The following is a 9,637-nucleotide window of genomic DNA, read 5'->3' as shown; positions in this document are numbered from 1 at the left end:
CCCTCCTAAATCACCTGTCTCTAATAGAATGCTATTGCTTGCTACTGGGCTTCCCAGGCACAGATCAGGCTCTCAGTGCAAATTCAGGTTGCCTTTGTGGCCAATTCTTGCCCGTGTCGTAGGGTGGTGGGATGGGAGAGGCTGCAAGGGAACATTTTCATCAAGGAAGGGAAGGGGGAGAGGACCAACAACAAGCAGGGAAGTGTCAGTGGGAACAAGGAAGCTCCAACAGCCCTGAGTCAGACAATCTGAGCTGAAGAAGGCAGCCAGAAAAGGCAGGCAGGACACAGCAGGATGTGGGAGAGAGTCTGAGGCTGGCTGCACACTGCCAGAGGTGAGGAGAGGCCTCAGGAAAGGAGAGGATCTGCATGGCTGGAGGTGCCAGAAGGTCAGAGCAGGGGTCTCTGCTCTTTGACCAGCAAGTGGGCAGAGCAGGAGCAAAGGGAGCTGTACAAGAGAAGATGTAAACCTCGATGTTACCTCATCTGGCAAGCACAGGAGGTATTGCTGGAGATGGGACTTGAGGAGAGGCACAGCAGAGCTGAATTCCTTCCTCTCAACTGAAGTGCAACTCCAGCAGGATCCTCTGGAGTTGGGGCCTGGCATAGAAACACATTGAGCTGCTATTCATAGGACCAGTGCAAACAACCCAGGGGGCTGGCTCACAGCTCCCATCAGTCACACATGAAACTCTATTTATACCTTCCTACACAACCAAATGAGCTGTGATTAACAAACACAGGCCATTTCAAGCATCACAGACTAGGCTTGATGGTAATTAAAAAAGGGAATGGAGAGAGGAAGAAAATGTTTTCCAGCTCCCCCTTGTGCCTCTTCTCTGTCTTTGTTTTGTTCTCAGTTTTACTGGCAGTCTCCATGTCCTGCCTCCCAGAAGTGATTTAAAGGTTATTTGATTATATGAGGACTGTTTTATACAGTCTTACAGGACAAAGCATCATCCCCTGGGAAAGTTAGGAGATGCTCATGCTGCAGGTCCTTGGCTGCATTCTGCAGCTGGTGGTCCCCATCAAGCCCCAGGTGCTGGAACCGTGTTTGTGTGTGCATGTGCACTCATGAGTGTTTATATTTGTGTGTCTGTGTGTGTCTGTGTGTGGGCATGAGCACTCAGTGGCTGTCCAGGTGGAATCTCTGTTTAAACAGGAGAAAGTTAACTTGTGAGCCCTCCTGGGTTTGGGAAGAAAAAAAAAAAAGAAAATCAGGAAAAGGTGAATCCTAATACACAGATACAAAACAGAAACAAAACAAAAACGACAACAAAAAACAACAAAACAAACAAACAAAAAACCAGCAAAAAACCCCAAACAAGCAATAACTAAAAAGGAGGAAAGTTAAAGGTATCTGGTATTACTATTTCCAGGCCCCAGAGGAAGCACAGAGGCTGGTGTTGAGCCCTATTCTGTGAAGGGCTGCTTGCTCTTAAGGCTCATTCTCTCGTGTTTCTTTCAGCAGAAGAAACAGCAGCTGAGAGGGGAGAGGAGTGGCAGGAGCCAGGGCAAAGGCAGGGACCCCACAGAGGCGTCACTGTGATGCTGCAGCTCTAATGCTGCAACACCTCCCCCCTTCCCTCACCAAATGCCCACGACCAGGAGAAGCTCAGTAGACCACATTGCATCCCAGTTATGCTCAGCATTGTTTTGGGGCTCTTCCCCTCCCCTAATCCCCTAATTTCTCCTGCTGCCTTGCTGTGTTCCAGGGCCTGTGCCTGTTTGTGGGGCTGATGCTCTGCCCAGCCCCGGTGCAGAGGCTGCAGTGAGTGAGGAATGACTGTGCATTGCTGAGCAGCTGGAAGCAGTTATTAACTGAATTTGGCATCCAAGCTGAACTACAAATGCATCTGGGTGGCTTGAATTGTTCTTAATTATATTTTTGCTTTATTGTTTTCATTTCGCGCTGTGCTCCACCACCACTCTCTGTACAGCTCTGTGCTGTGCATTTTCTTTGCTTCCAGCCCAGGGTAATTGCTCCTTGTCGTGCTGTGTTTGCCATTTTAATTTTTTATCATCTCAGATACTTTCTTTTCTTTCTCCCTTTTGATTATTTGGTTATGTCATTCCCATTTGCCCTGACATTTCAATAAATTCACTCCTACATTATCTTTGTCCCTAGAGCAGCAGTTTATCCCTCTCTTTCTAATGTCTCTGTCTCAAAGCTGGATATGAACTGTTTATTTTTTCCTGAGTTTCCCTTTTGGGCTGAGCAGCAACCAGCAGCAGAGAGCAGCGTGCTGGGCTGCAATTCTGGAGCCAGAGTGCCCCCTTCCAGAAATTCTAAGGAATGACACAGTTCCCTTTAGGGCAAGAAGCACAGCCAGGCAGGACTCTGCAGCTCAGGGTCTAGCCACAGGTTAATATCCAGGTACTTAAATGAGACTAACTAAAAGGATGATGCTGCAAATGATGTGTAAAGAAGTGAAGTTTATGGAGTACATTCCTAGACTGAGGGAATGGCCTTTGTCTACTGGATTTCTAAAACTTCCCTCTCTCCTTTAGGTGCTTCTTTTATCTCTTTCAAACTTGCATTTTGATCCTTCCAGCTAAGAGCTCAGAGGAAGGGTGTCATAGACATCTTTTTGTGAAAATCCTTTCTTAGGATTTTTTCCCTTCTGAGAAGCTAAGAGGCCTCAGAAACAAAATGTAAACAATGGTTACCTGCTGCTGTGGAATGCAACAGGTGGATCTGTGATTGGTCTCATGTGGATGTTTGGATTTAGTGACCAGTCATGGCAGAGCTGGTTCTCTCTCTCTGTCTGAGCCACAGAGCTTTGCTTTTCATTCCTCTCTATTCTTAGCTTAGCCAGCCTTCTGAGATGAAACTTTTCCTTCTATTCTTTTTACTATAGTTATAATGAATATATATATCATAAAATAATAAATCAGGCCTTCTGAAATATGGAGTGAAATCCTCGTCTCTTCCGTCATCCAAAGACCCCTGTGACCACTGTCACAGAAGGGTCTACAGTGGTGGTGGGCTGGGGACAGAGTTCTTCTCCTGCATGCTCAGGCTGTGCATGAGGAGGTTTAGACTGGATATTAGGAAAAGTTCCTTTACTGAAAGTGTGACCTGGCATTGGAACAGGAAGCCCAGGGAAGTGGTGGAATCAGCATCCCAGGTGTGTTCACAAAAGTGTAGATATGGCACATGGGGACATGGTTTGATGGTGGACCTGGCAGAGTTAGGTCAATGGTTGAACCTAATAACCTTAAAGGTCTTTTAATGCTTCTATGATTCTGTGATTCTTACACTTTTTTGATCAGCAAGGCAGCATGAATGGAAGGGTTCAGGAGCCTTGTCTCTGGTCTTTGGCTGCCATGGAGCCAAATCTGGCAGCTCAGTTTAAAGAGGCTGATGAAGATGGGTTTTGAGGGAGCTGTTGGCCTTTGTGGGATGGCACAGCCAGCCACTGCATCCCAGTGTTCCTGTGGGAGACACAGAATACTGCTGGGGTGGATACTGCTGGGTGGAGAGGTGAGTGGAACAGAGGAATATGATACTTTATTGACCTGCATCTTTGGGGGCTGAATAGTGCTTACCTTGTCACCACTCTCTAAAGAAAGGTCCTCCCAAATGGTTTGTTTTCTGTAGCAACAAAATGAGTAAGACCTTGAACTGTGGTTTGAGCTGTGAGTTCACCCCAGCAGCTCTGTGTGTACAGGGCTCTCTGAAGTGCTTGTGTTGAAAACATTTGTCCATTTGAAGCTAGAACACAGAGACTGAGACAGACCTTCATGTAAAAACTATTCTCAGCACAGACGAGGCTGCAGTCACACCTGCATCAAGAGGAAATGTGAAGGAAACAGTGTCCACACCTCATTCCAGGGAGGCATGAGCACAGATGGTTCGTTTGAAACTCTAACACCAGGTTTAAGGTAACTGTAACAACATTATGCAATCCTCTCCAAATACTCTTCTTATTGCTATTAAACTTTATTAATATAAGAATATAAGTGCTTCAAGGCACTCCTTTTAGACTTCAATAAAGTCCTCTTGTATTAACAAGCCACTGGAGTCTTGCCCTTTCTTGTATCTTTTAAGACACTCCAAAGACAAAACCTACCCTGGTGGCTGCGTGTTTAAGTTCCAGGGCAGGAAGGGCCCATGGCAGCTCCTCAGCACTTTGGGAAAGACACAGGCTCCTGTCAGGGCTGTCCCAGCAGCCAAGTAACATCAATCATGGAATGGGAGCTGTGTTGTTCTCACGTGGTGAGCTCTGTGCTGTGCAGCCGGGGAAGTTTGGGCAGAGCGAGGGAACACAACGTGTCCGAGAGCACGCAGTGAGTAAGGACAGAGCAAGCACTGAACCCCAGCTGCCCCTCTCTAGGCCTTGCCTTCACTACACCACTTTGTCCTTCTAAGCCATGGCTGCAGCAGCAGCAGGAACGTGACCCACAGCCATGCACTCACACTCATTCAGGTTCTTCCACTGCCAGGCTGGACAGACAGAGCAGCACCTCAGGCTCTGAGGCTCTGGCACTGCTCTCTCAGCTGGGGATGCACATTGCTGAGGGATGCACACTGCTGGGGGATGCACACTGCTGAGGGATGCACACTCCTGGGAGATGCACACTCCTGAGGGATGCACACTCCTGAGGGATGCACACTCCTGGGAGATGCACACTCCTGGGGGATGCACACTCCTGAGGGATGCACACTGCTGGGGGATGCACACTGCTGAGGGATGCACACTCCTGGGGGAGGCACACTCCTGAGGGATGCACACTGCTGGGGGATGCACACTCCTGGGGGATGCACACTGCTGGGGGAGGCACACTGCTGGGGGATGCACACTGCTGAGGGATGCACACTGCTGGGGGATGCACACTCCTGAGGGATGCACACTGCTGGGGGATGCACACTGCTGAGGGATGCACACTCCTGGGGGATGCACACTCCTGAGGGATGCACACTGCTGGGGGATGCACACTGCTGGGGGATGCACACTGCTGGGGGAGGCACACTGCTGGGGGATGCACACTGCTGAGGGATGCACACTGCTGGGGGATGCACACTCCTGAGGGATGCACACTGCTGGGGGATGCACACTGCTGAGGGATGCACACTCCTGAGGGATGCACACTCCTGGGGGATGCACACTGCTGGGGGATGCACACTGCTGAGGGATGCACACTGCTGGGGGATGCACACTCCTGAGGGATGCACACTGCTGGGGGATGCACACTCCTGAGGGATGCACACTCCTGAGGGATGCACACTCCTGGGGGATGCACACTCCTGGGGGATGCACACTGCTGGGGGATGCACACTCCTGGGGGATGCACACTGCTGGGGGATGCACACTCCTGGGGGATGCACACTGCTGAGGGATGCACACTGCTGGGGGATGCACACTCCTGGCTGAGGGCCCCTTCCCATCCCTGATCCAGCCTCAGGAGTGCCCCGCTGAGCACACAGGAATGCCCAGGTGCTGTGCTGGGAGAGCAGGAGAGCACAGAAATGCGGCTGCAGCCCAGCAGGATGAGGCTGAAGCTGATCTCTCCTCTGGGGAAACCTCAGCAGCTGCTGGACATCAGGGGATTTGTACAGAGCAAAGTGCTATGGCTGGGTCACTGGGCTGAACCAGCCACTGAGCCTAAACTGGGCCTGTTGAAGCCAAGAGGCAGTCACTGCTTCAGGGCTGCATCAAAAGCAGCGTGGCCAACAGCTCAAGGGAAGGTTCTCTCCCTCTACTCTGCACTCATGAGACCCCATCTGGAGTACTGCACCCAGGTCTGGGTCCCCCACCATCAGAAGGACATGGACCTCTTGAAGTGAGTCCAGAGGAAGGCCACAAACATGCTAAAGCAGCTGGAGTACATCTCCCATAAATACAGGCTGAGATGGTTGAGGATGGGAAGAGAAGACTCTGGGGAGACTTTATAGCAGCCTTCCACTGCCTAGAGGAGGCCTACAAAAGAGCTGGAGAGGGATTTTTCACAAGGGTATGTTGTGATAGGACAAGGGTTAATGGTTTTGAACTGAAAGAAAGCTGGTTTGGATTGGATGTTAGGAAGAAATTCTTTACTGTGAGGGTGGCGAGGCACTGGAACAGGATGCTCCACCCCTGGAAGTGGTGAATGCTCCATCTCTAGAAGTGTTCAAGGGCAAATTGGATGGGGCTTTGAGTAGCCTGTTCTAGTGGAAGGTGTCTCTGTCCATGCATTGAGCTGACCTTTAGGGCCCCTTCCAACCCAAACCATTCTATGGTTCTGTAATCAGTAACTGCACAACAGCGAGGGTACACGTGCACATCTGCAGACATTTGTGAATAGGCACACAAAGCTGTGCCCTGGTTCTGATGGTCTTACAGTTTTATTTCTCTTAGTTCTAATGAAATGATAGGGCTAAACAATGGTGGTGCCATTGTAAACTTGTGTCACTAAGGCAAACTTAGCTCTGTCTGTTTCTGGCCATTTTAGGGGCTCAGATGGGTGAAGAGGCAAAGCAGCTATCCAGGGTTTGTGCTGAGTGTGTTTGAAGGCCAAGCCACAACTGGAAATGCTCACCACAGACGAGCACAGTGTGGACATCAGAGTCTGCAAGCACTTCACCCTTCAGGCCCAGAACTATTTTTAAAGATCCTGACCTGGTTACAGACCTGCAGACACCTGTTGGGTGGGAAGGAGCAAACACAAGGACCTTCTCCATGATCTGAAAATAATTATTAGCTGTGAATGTAGTCACCAAGACTTATTATCCTGGCCCATCCCATGTTTGTCATCTCCTCATCTCCTCCAATCCCCCAAACGTGACACACTCTTGTCTTGGCTGCAGTGCATTAGGAGGTTTTTCAGAGCCACCTTTTCAGTCTGAGCGTGGATCAGAAGCTGTGGAGCCTGGGGCAGCCAGGGGAGGCTGACACCTACAAAGGAGCAAAGGCTGAGCCCTCAGCCTGTTCATTCATGCCAAGGAATTTTGGCTGCAGGTGTAAGTTAATTCCTGGTATTGCTGGCAGGAGATCCCCCTAGCTATTCAAAGCAGTGCTTTAATTCAGCCCACCTATGCTCAAGAGAGGATCCTGTGCAAGAACAACCCTGTGCAGAGCTTACATGAATTTAGATACCAAGAAAGGCTTTTTTAAGGTGAAGTTAAAAAGTGATGTGTGGAGTTATAAGTGACACCACATCTTGCCCCAGAAAACAATGGAAAGACCTCTCCATTGGTGAAGCACCTGTATGAAAAATGGTACTTTTGTGCCTGATTATCACAGCATTTGCTGCATGCAGATGTTTTAAAAGCAAGCAGCCACTTAGTGATGGTACTGGGCTTCCTCATATGTTGGTATTGTAGCACAGAGCTTCTATGAGGCACAGGGCAGATGACTGTAAATAATGATAGAATCATAGAATCAAACAATCATTTGTGTTGGAAAAGATTTCTAAGATCACCAAGCCCACCACTAAATCATGTCCCCAGGTGCCACATCTATGTGGTTTTTGAACACTTCCAGGAATGGTGATTCCACCACTTCCCTGAGCAGCCTGAACACCCTTTCAGTGAAGACATTTTTCCTAATATCCAATCTAAACCTGCCCTGGCACAGCTTGAGGCACAACATTTCCTCTTTTCCTGTTGTTTGTTATTTGGGAGAAGAGACCAACCCCCACCTGGCTACACCCTCCTGTCAGGTAGCTACAGAGAGCAAAAGGTCCCCCTTTGGAGCCTCCTTTCCTCTGGGCTGAACAAACCCAGCTCCCTCAGCTGCTCCTCATCAGATTTGTGCTCCACATCCTTCACCAGCTTTATTGCCCTTCTCTGGACCCACTCCAGCCCCTCAGTGTCTTTCTTGCAGTGAGGGGCCCAAAACTGAACTCATGATTTGAGGTGTGCCCTCACCAGTGCTGAGCACAGGGGGACAATCCCTGCCCTGCTCCTGCTGGCCACACCACTGCTGATACAGGCCAGGATGCCATTGGTCTTCTTGGCCAGCTGGGCACAGACTGGCTCATGTCAGATGTGTCAGATGGCTGTCAACCACCCCCTGCCCCCCTCCCAGAACATTTTCCACCTGGCAGCTTTCCATGAATTCCACAAACTATGGAAAACATGACTGAATTCTCTTTGTGAAGTGTAAGAACCAGCATTCATTTTGTGATGCATTAACCTGGCAGTTTTGCTCATGCTCTCATAAAGGCAGTACCAGGACAGATGTGCCCCTGCAGGTGTGTGTGCAGGGGCTCAGTCTGGCCCCGTGTCAAACTCCCAACAAGGGGGAGCCTGTGCATGGGCACACAGGGGGCAAAGGCACACTGCACAGCAGCAAGCAGGGCTGCCAAGCCACACACGTGTTAGGCAGCATGAGACAAGGCTGGAGAGGCTCCTACTGGGCAAGGATAAGAAGGTGAAAAGAAAAAATCCTTCATGCAGCGTTGGCTGAGCTCTGCACCACAAGCCACCCTGAGGGGTGCTAGTTTAGACACCATGGAAATGCAACGTTTTTAAATTGTTAAATAATTTTTGCCATCTGCCTCTGGGAAGCCAGGTGCACGTCAGGCTGACCATTTACCCATGTGCTTTCTCTACCCCAAAGTGTTGTGCAGAAGAGAAATCAGCTATCAGGACTGGATTCACATGTCACCTGTGACTGAAGCCACAGGTTTGGATTGCTTCCTTGGCTTCTCCATGAGCAGAGGGAAGGGGACCAAAGGATATTTGAGGTTCTCCTCGAGATCCTCCCATATTCTGGGACTATGCAAGAACCAAGTCAGCCTCCAGCCTAGGTCAGAGACAATCTTCAGCTGTGTGCTGGCAACTGAACCTGCCAAGGTGGCAATACAAGAGGGCATTGGTGTCAGCCTCATTTTACACAGCATTACCACTGCAGCTAATCCAGGGCTGCCTGCATGAGGCCCATGGAGCATCACCCACAATGGAGAAAAGCTATTGTACAGCAGCAATCCAGCAGCAGGCCTCTCTAGCCATGCTTCATTTTGAGTTACAGTTTCTGACTCAGATGGGCTTTTGGCTGCTTTCCTCTGCCTTGTACCATCTTACAAGTAGTGCTCAATGCTGCTGCATGGAATAATTTGAGTTACAGTCTTCTTAAACTGAGTGGGCGGGGGGGGCAGATAGAAGGGCCCTTTGGGAAGATAACTCCCCCATTAAGTTTTAAGCATGTAATTTTACAAGTAATCCCCTCTCTCCAGCCAGAGGCAAAGGCAGTCCTGGGGCACAATGCAGGGGAGCAAACCCTGCTGTGGGAATTCAGGCCAGGCAGGAGACAGAACAGCTCAGCCCCGTATCAGCGCAAGCTGTGCGTTCACCAACAATGCAGGTGTGCATTTACAGCAGGTACAAACTGCTCTGTGAAGGAACCTGGTGTGGCAGAGCAGTGTCTGCACAGAGGAAGGTTTTTTTAGTGTGAATGGGCATTTTTTTTCCAAACAACCCAGAGTGTGCTGCTTGTCAGCTTACACACACACCTGCTCAGCTCCTCTCTTGCTGGTGATGCATCTGTGTCCTTGGCCAACTTTCCTGGCCAGCAAGCACAGCCTCTGCAGTGCTTTCAGCAGGCTGCCCATTGCAGCTCAGTCAGCTGCCAGGGGCGGCTGCCTCCAGGCTCTCCTCATACCTGGACGTTCCTCCCGCCCCACTCCAAACTTCAACTTTAAATAAAAAAAAG

Source organism: Agelaius phoeniceus, chromosome 1, assembly GCF_051311805.1.
Source record: "Agelaius phoeniceus isolate bAgePho1 chromosome 1, bAgePho1.hap1, whole genome shotgun sequence".
Lineage (NCBI taxonomy): Eukaryota > Metazoa > Chordata > Aves > Passeriformes > Icteridae > Agelaius > Agelaius phoeniceus.
This window is presented reverse-complemented; position numbering follows the sequence as displayed.